At 49.5% G+C, this 11966-nt stretch overlaps 1 protein-coding gene across 4 annotated transcripts in view; it reads left to right on the top strand.

Annotated features, from left to right (window-relative positions):
- The first annotated feature begins 11730 nt into the window (after positions 1-11730).
- Positions 11731-11966, top strand: part of NARS2 (asparaginyl-tRNA synthetase 2, mitochondrial) — a 46319-nt gene continuing 46083 nt past the window's right edge. For all 4 annotated transcript variants that reach the window (XR_014318584.1, XR_014318585.1, XM_082773037.1 and 1 more), the window contains exon 1: positions 11731-11755. The gene's annotated coding sequence lies outside the window, so the exon portion shown is untranslated. The remainder of the gene's footprint in view (positions 11756-11966) is intronic.

Genomic DNA, 11966 nt, shown 5'->3' with positions numbered 1-11966 from the left:
GAAAAGTGGTGGGTTTTTTTACTTACATCATATATTTGTATTTAATTTTCCAGAGAAATAAAGAGAGAAAGAGGTGTTAGAAGTCATCGGGCTGTCCCAGCTGGTAGAGCAGCGGAACCAGCCCCTGGTTCAGCGCAGTCCTCGCTGTGGTGTTGTTGAGACCTCTGCTGTCACCTAGTGACAAAAGGGAAGAAGTACTCGAAAAAAAAAAAAAAAATCTTGCCAAAGAAATGCCAGAGCAGACGTTTTTTAGTACATTCTCCCCTGCCGTGTAGGATCGCTCTGGTTCTTCAAGCGTTGCCCATGGCTGGTGTATCTCAGATGGGTGCCTCCGTGCTGCCCAAGGAGGTTTCTCCACCCAAAATTGCCATCACAGCCACCAGTGAGCGTGTACTTGGGCTATTCTAGATGCCTGCTTCGGGATGGGATGTCTTGCTCCATAGGGGAGCCTATTTGGACCCATCGGCTCCAAGGGGAGTGTGAACATCCCCGATGCAGACACCTGGAGAAGATGCCAGAATTTCTCCAGATGCCTTGTTATAGAGTCACAGCATGGCTCGGGTTGGAAGGGACATCAAAGCCCATCCAGTTCCAACCCCCTGCCATGGGGAGGGATGCCACCCACTAGATCAAGTTGCCCAGAGCCCCATCCAGCCTGGTCCTGAACACATCCAGGGATGAGACATCCACAACCTCTCTGGGCAACCCGTTCTAGTGCCTCACCACCAGAATTTCCACCTCAAAATTTAGATTAGAGAATCTAAACCTCCCCTCTTTTAGTTTAAAACCACTGTTTTTGCAGTGTTTTGTGGGGTGACACATCCCCTGGGGTGACATGCTGGGTAAAAACAAAAAGTGTTGGCAGCAGCAAGAGGTCGAGGGTGGCAGCAACTCTGCGGGCAGGAGGAGGTGGAGGGAAACGAAGCACGAGGAGAACAAGAGCTGGTGGTGCGGGCACAGAACGAGCCATCAGGAGGTTGGAGTCCAAATCCCACGTGTGCCCTTGGCCTCTTGTGGGATTTAGGACAAGCTGTTTCACCAGCGTAGCCCAGCAGCACAACAAGATGCTGGTTTCCCATGGGAGATCTCCAAAGGTGTTAAGGTTTGGTTGCATAAAGCACCACAGTGATGCTGGGCGCAGTAGAAGATGCTGGGCACATAATCCGATTTCAAAGACAATTCGGGTTTGGTTTCAGCCCCACAGTTACTAGCCGGGTCCCTCTCCCTACTCTTTAAGTAATGAAGATACAGAGTGGTTAGGAAGTGTTACTTTCCCTCTTCTTAGCAGGGCTGAAGCAAACAAATCTGAATTTTGCCCTTTTTTTGCCAGTCCCCCACAGTGTTCTTGAGCCATGCTGCAGATGGGGGTATGGAAACCTACCAAGGCTGTCCTGTTCTGCTGGTAGCAGTCCCTCAGTTCCCTCTGTATCTCTGCGAATCACTTCATTAGGTTCACAGACCTGCCAAAAGATATTTCAGAGACTTTCTTTTAAGGCTCGCAAATAAAATATTCAGTGCAATCAATCATTTCTTCTGACAGCTTTGTTGTCCATAAACAGTTTCCATTCATTAGAAACCTCTTCTTAATCCTAACGCCGAAGCATTTTCTTGCTGGTGCAACATATTTGAGTCACGGCCATGCCTCAAATAAAGCAGGAGCATTTTGGATGCTCAACAAGTCCACAGCTGGGAGCTCAACCTCCAGGGGTGTGAAGAGCACGAAGCTCCTCAAGACCAGCCAGCAACGGAGGCCAGGTTGGACGCCTCCAGTGATACAGCTTTGTGCTTCCAAGCAAATTCCTCCTGCTACCCTGGAAAGTAGCAGAAAATCAGCTTCTACCTCTATATCTTCAGGATGAGTAGGATATATCTGAGCAGGATGAAGGGCTCTCACGTTGTCCTGCCAGTAAAAGCAAGCTGAGGTTGAGGGCTGGCCAGCTTGCTTTCGTTTGGCTTCTGCACTCCTCCACAGCAAGAAGCCCCAGCATGTCTTGGCCAAGAAGGGTTTTCCTACAGACAAAGGGATGAGAAACAAACACTGAAATCCCTCTGCGAGAGTCTGCAGCACGCACATCGCCTTGGAAGAGGCTGCAGCACAAAATAGTTGTGCTGCAATCCAAGCAAGACTGAAATTTGGGCGGCTCTTCTACAGGTTGCCCATCCAACCTGGGACATATCACAGTCTTTTAATGCCTTCCCTGCAAACTAGGGGGATTTTCCACCTCCTGTGGGTGGTTAGACTTATGAACTTCCCCGTGTGCTGGCACAGGAGTTGTATTTAGGCTACCACAGCGTTCCTCTGTAACCAGAAGGGTTTGGTGTGGATGGTTACCATGAGGTTTGGCAGCAGAGCCTGGTGTTTAGGGACGTGGTTTAGTGGGTGACATTGGTGGTAGGGGTTGGACCAGATGATCTTGAGGGCTTTTCCAACCTTAATGATTCTGTGAAAAGCAGTGGAAGGGCTCTGCGTGTACCACCTTCCCTCTGAAACACGGTCTGGAAGGTCACGGGTGGTCCTGAGCCCTCTCCATCCCAACATCCCGCCATGCTGAAGGCTCAGAGCATCTCCGTGCTGCCCACTTGATCTGAATTAACACCAACCTCTCCCAAACCCAACCCCACCTTTTCCAAACTTGGTTTCATCAGGTTTGGAGAGATCACCACCCAGGATGCTGGCTGTGCTCCACCAGCTCACCGGCGTGCAAGCACCTTTTCTCCTGACATTTCTGCCAGGGGTTTATGTCTTAATCAGAAACCCCCAAACCACTCCAGAACGAGGGCAGATGACAGGATGCATGCACGAACCTGCCCTCCCTTCGGTGTTTTCCCATCGTGCTTCCCCTTGCAGGCAGCCCAAGCGGTTTTATCACTTTCTCCAAAGGAACGCGCAGCCGAGTCCCCAAACCTCACAGCAGCAGGGCGCTGGAGATAAGGCAGGGAAAATATTTCACTTGCAAGGCAACTGTGCTCATCTCGCGCTAACGTCCCCATCCTCTGGAATCCAAGGCAATAATTACAGCAATTTGTAGATAATTATTTGTTAATTAAAAACAGGCTTGCTGGGTACAGTTACCAATTTCCTCTGCCGGCTGCATAGGGCTGCGCAAGGAGACACTGGGGGATTGGTGATTTCGTAAAAGCATTCGCCTGTTCAGTTCGGAAAAAAAGGCCCCAGTGGGTCGTCTCCCCCCTCTCCCCACATCCTGGCAGGTCTGATTCATTCTCCTAAGACATCCCGGAGAGATCCACGCCTGGCTTCCCCTTGGAGATTTCCAATCAAGGTGACTGCCACATCTCCCCGCAGCAGCCTGTTTTCCCGGTTCATTTAATGACCCGGGCTCACACAGATGTGTTTCCATCCACGTTGGAATTAGGAGCTCCTAAAGGAGTTGTAACCCCACGCTGAGGTCAGGAGCATGCAAGAAGCTCACTTCCACCCCGTATTTAAACTAGTAGTAAAAAAAAAAAAAAAATGAACAGTGTGTAGACGGAGTCAAAGCTGGGAGGGAACTGAAAGCACTGGCGTAAAAAGTGCTGTCGGAGGAATTCTTCTGCCCCAGGCTGGGCAGTCTGTGGGTTTTGGAAGCTGCCTGAGCATAGTTTCCATGCCAGCTGTGAGTGGAAGCAAAGACAGGATTTCAGATGTCCTCCACTAAATTCTGCACATGTATCTTGGGGTGGTTCCCCTGGTCACATGCCAGGATTTGGGATGGTGTGAGCGCCGTCTCTCATTCTCCTGAGCCCACCAACAACAACCCACAGCTCCGGAGCCAGGAGGAATTATTCAGCCCTGGAAGCAAGAAGGTCACATTGCTCCGGGTGTCCTGCTGGCTCTAAGCACCCACATTGGATGTTCCTTCTTGTGTGGCACTGTGGCAACAGCTCCCGTAGATCTGAGGGTTGGCTGTGTAGGTTGTGCACCAAAATCGCACCAGTAGCACCAGTATAAACCCTCCTGGAACAGCCAGCCCATGGGGAAGGGTGGTAAGAAGAGAAAGTGAGCGGTGTCCATCTCCTGGTTGTAGCAGAGCTGCTCAGACCATGGTGACAAGGACAGGACCAAGGAGTGACAGAGCCACTTTGTCCTTGTGTCCAGAAAAAGATGCTTTCCGTTCCCCTCAGCAAACCAGTGGTGGCAGGAACAAACCAGTGACGAGGGGGGGGAGCAAATTAGCTGTCAGTGTCCTCTTCATGGAAATAATCTCCTGGGTCGTTAGTCACACAGAGCTGGCTTCGCCTGTCCAATTTCCTCCTGCACGTGGGCTTTCGTGTTCCTCTCATCACCTGAGCAGCTGAGTGCCCGCACCGTGTGCCGAGGAATCACAATTAAGCAAAGTGGCTGGATGTCATGATATACGGGAAGGCACCCATGCTCCGGCAGCACAGAAATCTCGTGAAGAGCTGAGATTAAACACTGGGTTAATTAGTACATTTAATTAGCTCTCGGTTATTAAATCCTTTCAGACCCTTAGATAAATCGCTCAAAGTACAACACATTTCTTAGAAATGCTATTAGCTATTCCCCTCTTCTCTCTGCAGGTGTGTGCAGGGCTGGGAAGCTCAAGCAGGAGCAGAGTCCTTCCTCCCAGCATCACTGGTCTCCCCGTGATAATCTCCCTGAGGTTATCCCCGAATTTACAGATTTACAAACTCACAGTTCTGAAACAGGAAGGGGCAGGACCCTCCTAGTGTAGGCAACACCAGCAAGAGAGGGAATAGAGCAGGGAAAGAGCAGGGAGCAAGGGTTCCTCTGAATAATGAGAGAGAAAAACAGACTCACAGAGGTTTGCTGTGGATTTAGGCACCATGCAGTATGTCTTCTTCCACATTGTTTCTCTACAGCTGCGGCAGACAGGCACAGGAGCCCCCTGTGAGTAAAAAAAGTAGAAAGAAATGGTTGGAGGAACCTCTCATGAAGGTTTTAAGAGCATTGCCAGTCATTGTGCCAGCTGAATTCAAGGGCAGGAAAAGCTCCCCCAGGCTCCTGCTAGCAGAATCTCCTGTATTCACCCTCCCCAAATAATTTTCCTGTGATTTCCACGTTTATCCTCACCATCTGTGGATGTAACTCTGCTCTGACGTCCTGGGGCAGCTGCCAGCCTGCTGCTTCTCCCCATCATCTCCAAGCGCACGGTGGTCCCGTGCTAAAATCCACCACGGAGCTGCTGAGAGCCCCGGGGTCAGCTGAGCTTCAGAGATCACCCCCGCAGCTCCGTCAGAGGGGATTTATTCCTGGCAGGGGAATCCAGTTTCTGAGGTGACCTGCAGGGCCCCAGCCAACACAGGTGCAATGAGCTCAGGCTCCGGGCAGGCTGCAAAATTCATTCCCATAAAGTCAAATCTGTTCACCGTGTTCACTGTAGTTCACTGGGAAACAGATGTTTGGGTCTAAGGAAGGGTGTTTCAGCATTTCCAGCACCAAGACAACACCCAAAACCCATTTCTGATTCTAATAATTCTAGATAATTAGAAAAGAGAAAGCAAGGGCTGTGAGAAGATGCTGGCACACAGCAAACCAACATTTTGGGGGCAAGAATGCATCTTTCTGGAAGATAATGTTCTTTCTTCTCTTTTTTTTCCCTGCAAAGTTTCAAAAAAGAGGAATTCGATCCTTTTATAAATAAGTATGAATATATTTACTTCCAGGGTCTACAAAATATGTCTGCAACAAAGCAACGCGGAGACATTTGGGAATGAGGCAGCTAATTTGATAGTCATAAGAAACCATAACCATAGCCTAGGACTGTATCTCAGAGGACAGGGCTGACCTTTCAGCAGCTGATGATCGTTCTGAAATGGCTTCTCATCACTGAAAGCCCAATCTAACATCAGTTAAAATAAATTAAAAGCTATCACTGGCTTCTGTGGATATTGGATTAGACCACATAAAACCCACTTGAATGCTGGGAACCCAAGGAAATTATCATGGTAAATCTAACTTTTAGTGAAGTCTTACAGGCTTTAAAACATTTCTCTGCAGCCCCATTAAGAACAGGTTTCTACTTAGCTCATGAATAATTCACTTTCCTTTTCCTTTTGATAGATAATGAGCCCCAACCATGATGAAGCCCAGCACAAAGCCCAGCAGTCCAGGCATCTTCTTACCCTCAGCAGATCCAGAGTGCATTTCTGTTGGAAGAGCAGTCCAGAGAGCAAAGGCCCAGGCTACACATTCGCTGTTTTCTCCCATTATTTTTTTTTCCAGTTTCCTGCTGTCCCAACAGGTCTAGGAGTGACCTTCCCCAAGACTTTCTGCTCTCTCCATTTTCATCTCTTACTCCAGGCCATGGTGGGCAGCTTTGCCCACCTCTTCCTGCCCGTTTTAAAACCACTTGGTCTTGATTTGTGAAGGATAAAACCTTGCTGCAGAGCAAACCACAGGTAGCTGAGCCACTGCAGCGTGATCGAATGCTCAGCAAGTGCCTGTCCCAGCTCCATGCGGGACACATAGAAACCCACCTCAGTGTCGTAGGAACAGATCTGCTGGTCCCAGATGAACTTGTCCAGGCACCTCACATTCATGTAATGACACTTCTCATTTGGCTGCAGCAGGAAATACTCTGGGGGAAGAGAGAACAAGGTCAGGATGGACATTTCGCAGCTTTCCCTTACTCCCCTGTAGCCAGGAGCTCTGCTCACCTGGAGGACCTGTGCAAAGAGCCACATTTCTCCTCAGCGCTATCTCATCACTGCCCCAGCCACAACCCAGGAACCCAGGAATCCCCAAGGAAGTCATTGCTGCTCAGGTGGGGAAAATAAAATAATTTTAAGAGAGAGACAGAAAGCTCATTAAAGAAATGGAGCATTCCCAAGCTGGAAAGGTCTGGGGAAGCTAATATTGCTCATGTATTGCTCATGTGCCATCCAGATCTAGCCAGGGAATGGGACTAAGAAGAAAAGCAAGGAACAGCATGGGAATGGTACAAGGCAAGGTATCCTCTCAATACCAAAAGTAGGCAGCAACATCGGTAACCAGGCAGGAAAGGGTTTGATTTCTTCCTTTCACTCGAATCTCTTCTGAAAGAAGGTAAAATAAATGTTTCATCCACAGACACTATGAGCAAGCACTGTCAGAGCAGAAGAGTCAAAGAAAGCTGCTCAGATACTGCTGTGCAGCTCCGTGGCTCCATCCTTGGGCTAGCTTTGGGCTGGCTCCTTCCTGGGATGCAGCGGTGTGCTCTCAGAGGACTGTGAATACACCCTGAACCCTGCCCAGGGAACTTAAAGCATCTCTGAGCTTTGCATTTACTCACCCATCAAGCCGGGTGGGGAGTGGCACCATGGAGCTGGTCCTGTCCTGAAGCCCAAAATCAGCCAGGCCAAGTGTTGTGTTGTCCTCTGGCAGAAGAACAGATTCTTCCCTTTTCTTCATTTGCAGGGAAATTTAAAGAAATAAATGAAGGACTATATAAGAGGAGGTTGTTGTGTCTGCTTTTGTTAATTTTCAATGAAGGGTACAGAAAAAAAAAATAATATGGGAGCTGAGATTGAAAGACAGAGATATCGAAGCCAGCTGTTTGTTTAAGGAAAATCATCTTTATTTATTGGAAGAAATGTTTTCCATATTGTATCTCGTTTCATTCGAAAATTACTGCCGTGAAACAAAGAAATACAAATTCTTTACTTTGCAATAAAGACAAATGTGCTTCATTGTGGGTTACCAAGACACCACTGAAAAAAAAAAAAAAAAAAAAAAAAAAAAGAAAAAAAGAAAAAGAAGAAAAAGAAAAAGAAAAAGAAAAAGAAAAAGAAAAAGAAAAAGAAAAAGAAAAAGAAAAAGAAAAAGAAAAAGAAAAAGAAAAAGAAAAAGAAAAGGAAAAAGAAAAAGAAAAAGAACAGCACTTCCTAATCAGTGTCCCCACTGCTGCATCTGAGACATTGCAGGAGGTGGGCTATCTTGTGCTAGGACCTTTAGGGGCACCAGAGGGCATCTGCTGATACAGTGAAAACACCCTATAAAGTGAGGAGTCTGCTAGATTGAAGAACTGCATATTTTCCAAGGGTTAACAAGGATATTTATCTGCCTTACTCTTCCTTTTGGGAGGACTTCATATGCCCTGCACACACAGTCCTTTATCTACTCAGAAGACACTACAGCAGGCTCCAGCTAAAAGGGACAGGTTGTCAGAGGGACGCCACACTTTCTTGGGCTCAGGATCAGAGTCCCACAAACAGTGGACGCTGCTGATGATAAAAACTCTCGTTGAAAGAGCCTTCCAAATCAGGAAGAGCTGCCGAGATGCCATCTTCAGGGCTCTCAGGAGTAGAGATGGAAAAGATTTCCACATGGCCAGCCCTGAGGGCAGAGTTTTCCTATAGCAGCATCTCCAATTCCTAAATACGTAGACAAAATGGGTTCATGTTAACAGCTACCAGAGGGGTGAGGGCCTTCTTGTAGGAGGCAGGACTTTATTTCTTGCTTTGTGCCACTCACATCCTCTTCCTTGCCTTTTTTATTAGTCCCATTCCCTGACCAGATCTGGGTGGCACCTGCTACATGAGCAGTATTAGCTTCCCCAAACCCTTCCTGCTTGGGAACACTCCATTTCTTTAATGGGATCTCTGATGTCTTGATTGAGAAACCATAGAATAATAGAATCACAGAAGGGACCTTAGAAGGGTTGGGAGGGACCTTAAAGCCCACCTAATTCCAGTCCCTGACACGGCTGTAGCGACGACCTACAAGCACACCACTAAATGCCCACTCCCATCCCAAAAACATCACCCCCTGTTTGGAAGTTCACTCCCACCACTTCTCCAAGCTTTCTTCAGCCCAGCTGAAAGTGTAAGAGGATCATTATTTCTCACCATCCTTTATGCTCCCCTCCCTGCAGACACCCTGACAACTGGCTTTCTGCCTTCCAGCCCAGGCTCACATTATTAATCTGTTCCACAAATAGCACCAGTGCCCTCTGGAGAGCTTTTAGAAGAGCTCTGTTCTGCAGGGAAAGAAGCAGAACACACATCCAGGCACTGCCATGTCCTTTTCAGACACCCAAACTGGCTCTAAAACACCCAGTTCAGATACGAGAGGGGAAACAGACACATGAGCTGGCTCGAGCACTGTCTAGACCCAGGTGGGTCTTCTGAAACAGCCTCCTGGCTCGTCACCGGGGCTGTGATTCATGTTACTGACATGGCAAAAATTGCTCTCTGGTGAGGAGAGCACCCAGCAGTGACAAGAGGATGCTCAGCTTTGTTGGGAACAAACTGTGCTTTGTTGGAGAGCCCTGGGAATACTTTAACACTTGTCTGTCCCTCTGCCCTTTTCCAAAATATACTTGCTGGAAACTGTGCCTGTCAGTACACAAATGCTATCTGCAGTCCAGGAGCCTGGAACAGCTCACAGCAGCGTGACCAAGTCCCAGCAGCATTGATTCTGGGTGAGGAACTCAGCAGGAGGGAATATGAAGCATATTGGGGTGTGTGGAGCTGTGGTCAGTGTAGAGGGGCAGAAAATCCACGTGGAAAACTGGCAGCCTTGTACTTTGCTGCTAATGCTCCATCCTGATTTTCTGTCAGGGATGATGGATCAAAGTTCTGCTCTTTCTAGTGATACCCTTTTGTCTTTAGAAGGAGAATTATTCAGCAGGATGGCACAAGTTCATGTGTAGCCTTAGAAATCTGAGGCCATGTCATGCTCTTCTCAGAAAAGATCCATAGGTGGCATAGGGATGTGAAGGAAAGAACCTTACCTCTTATTTGGTGAATTCACCAAGAATGATGCTGTTATTGGCATTAGTTCCTAATTATTCCCTAAATTAATTGTTAATCTGGCCTAGTGATCATTTTATGCGTCAAGAAACCCTGAAACAAAAAATATTTCCTTGCAGTGACACCAAGGATGGGTGACACCACCTACCAAGCGCTCCTTCTTGGTTGATGCACATCCAGTCCTTTTCCCACTTACCCTTTCCACACTCCTTCCTGCGGTCTCCTGTCCTTTCTGTGAATTTCTTTGTTATCCACCCAGCCGTGCCTGTGCCCCTGCTCTGCGCCTCTAATTCCTCGGGACGGCCTTCCAAAGGGAGCTCAGAGCTCGGGTCTGGGCTGAGAGCCACAGGCAGGGACATCAGGAAACTGGGAGAAAAGGGAGAGGTGAAGGAAAGCCCCAGCAAGACTTTGAGGACAAGAAGCTTTTCATTCCGAGATAAAAAGCACCACAGGGGAAAGTCAAAACTAAGCATCTACAAAGCTTGCCTCTTCTCTTTCCCATCAGCTCAGCTTGTTTCTTTTAAATGAGGTCTCTGGCCAGCAAATTTCTTCTTACCTGAGCCTTTGTAGTGAGACGGGGATTTGTCTCCCTGCAAGCAGTGCTGCTCTCTAAGCTGCCTCCCAGCACCTCGTGGCCCCGGGGCAGATGTCGCTGCCACTTGGGAGGAGAAGAAGATTTGGAAAGTGAGGCTGAGCGGCAGCGTTTTCGCCCTCCGTGCTCTGAGGATTGATGCAGGGGGCTGGGACAAGGCAGGGTGATCGCACAGGAGAGGGATGCTCACGGGTCAAGCAAGAGAGCAGAGCGGGTGTGCTGTGTGGGGAAGCACTGCTGCCTTTTTGACACTCGGCTCCTTGATGGCTGCTTTTCAAACACCACTCAGGGGAGCTACAAGAGGTCAAGAGGGAGAAAAAAAAAGGACAAGGAGAAGGATCTTGACCCCAAACTGCGCTTGCAGGGCGGAACTGAGTCCTGCTTCCAGCTGCTTATCAATTCTGTTAGTGTGGCATGTAGGAAAGCAAGACAGGAATAAGGAGGACATGGGAATGGGTGCCCCCAAACCCACTGTAGGGCTGGCTGCTGTGTGCCCTACCCCGTCCCCATACTGTACTGCTGCTGAGGGGAGCAGCCTCTCCTTTCAGTCCCTTCCTATCTGAGTCCCCAGGACCACGTGAGGGCTTGCAGCCTGCCCCAAAACTCTTCCAGAACTGATTTTTTTTCCCTCAGAGGCCTTATGAAATCCTCCTGACAGATGGATGCCATGGTATGGACCCATATGGGAGCAGTTCTTGAAGGGCTGCAGCCTGTGGGCAGCCCCCACAGGCTCAATTTGGGAAGGACGGCATCCCGTGGGAGGGACCCCATGTGTATCAGGGGCAGAGAGTGACCGTGAAGGAGTGGTGTAGACAAAGCATCAGGAACTGACCGCAGCCCCCATTCCCCATTCCCCTACCTCAGGGGTAGGAGGTGGATGCGGGTGAATGGGGGGAAGATGGTTTTTAGTGTTTTTTACTTTCACATTGCTCTAGATTGTTAATAACAGGTAATAAGTTTTATTAATCTCCCTGTGCTGAGTCAGTGCTGCCCGTGGTGGTAATCTGTGAGTGATTTCCCCGTCCTTATCTCAACCCATTTTTTTCACCATTCTGCCCCCCTACTCCCCCACAGCCCGAAACCCGTAATCATAAACTACAATTCCCAGCAGCCTTTGCGCCCGCTCGGCAGACCGTCCTGCCGCTCTCCCTTCTGATTGGCTCTCTGCGGCGGTCCTCCGGCGGCCATTGGCTGAGGCGGTCACGTGAGGCGGAGGGCGCTCTGAGGGGACGAGGCCCGCTGAGGGCGGCCATGTTGGGGGCCCGGGGCGGGTGGCGGGCCCTGCGCCGCTGCCCTTCCTCCATCTTCTCCTCTTCCTCCTCCTCCTCTTCTTTCTCCTCATTTTCCTCGTCCTCCTCCCTCCCCAGGGAGCAGCGGGCACCGGCGGCGCGGCTGCGGGTCCGCCAGGCGCTGGGAGCCCGGGAAGCAGCGGGCGAGGTGCAGGTGCAGGTGTGTGGCGGTGCGGAAGGGCGGCGAGCTGCTTTTGTTGCTGTTCTGTGTGGTGATTTTTCCTCAAAAAGCGGCCGATTTCCTGCGTGGCCTCTCGCCAGCTCTGCCTGCCCCTGCTCGCTCGGCTGCTGGTGGCTCAGATGCTTGAAGTACTCGGGGCAGGGCGCAAAAAGAGGCTTGTCCTGTGAGGGGCTGCATCCAAACGAGTTTG

Source organism: Aythya marila, assembly GCF_965140915.1.
Source record: "Aythya marila genome assembly, chromosome: 1".
NCBI classification, from domain to species: domain Eukaryota; kingdom Metazoa; phylum Chordata; class Aves; order Anseriformes; family Anatidae; genus Aythya; species Aythya marila.
Note: the sequence above shows the minus strand (reverse complement) of the source record. Positions and strands in the feature narration are given on the sequence as shown.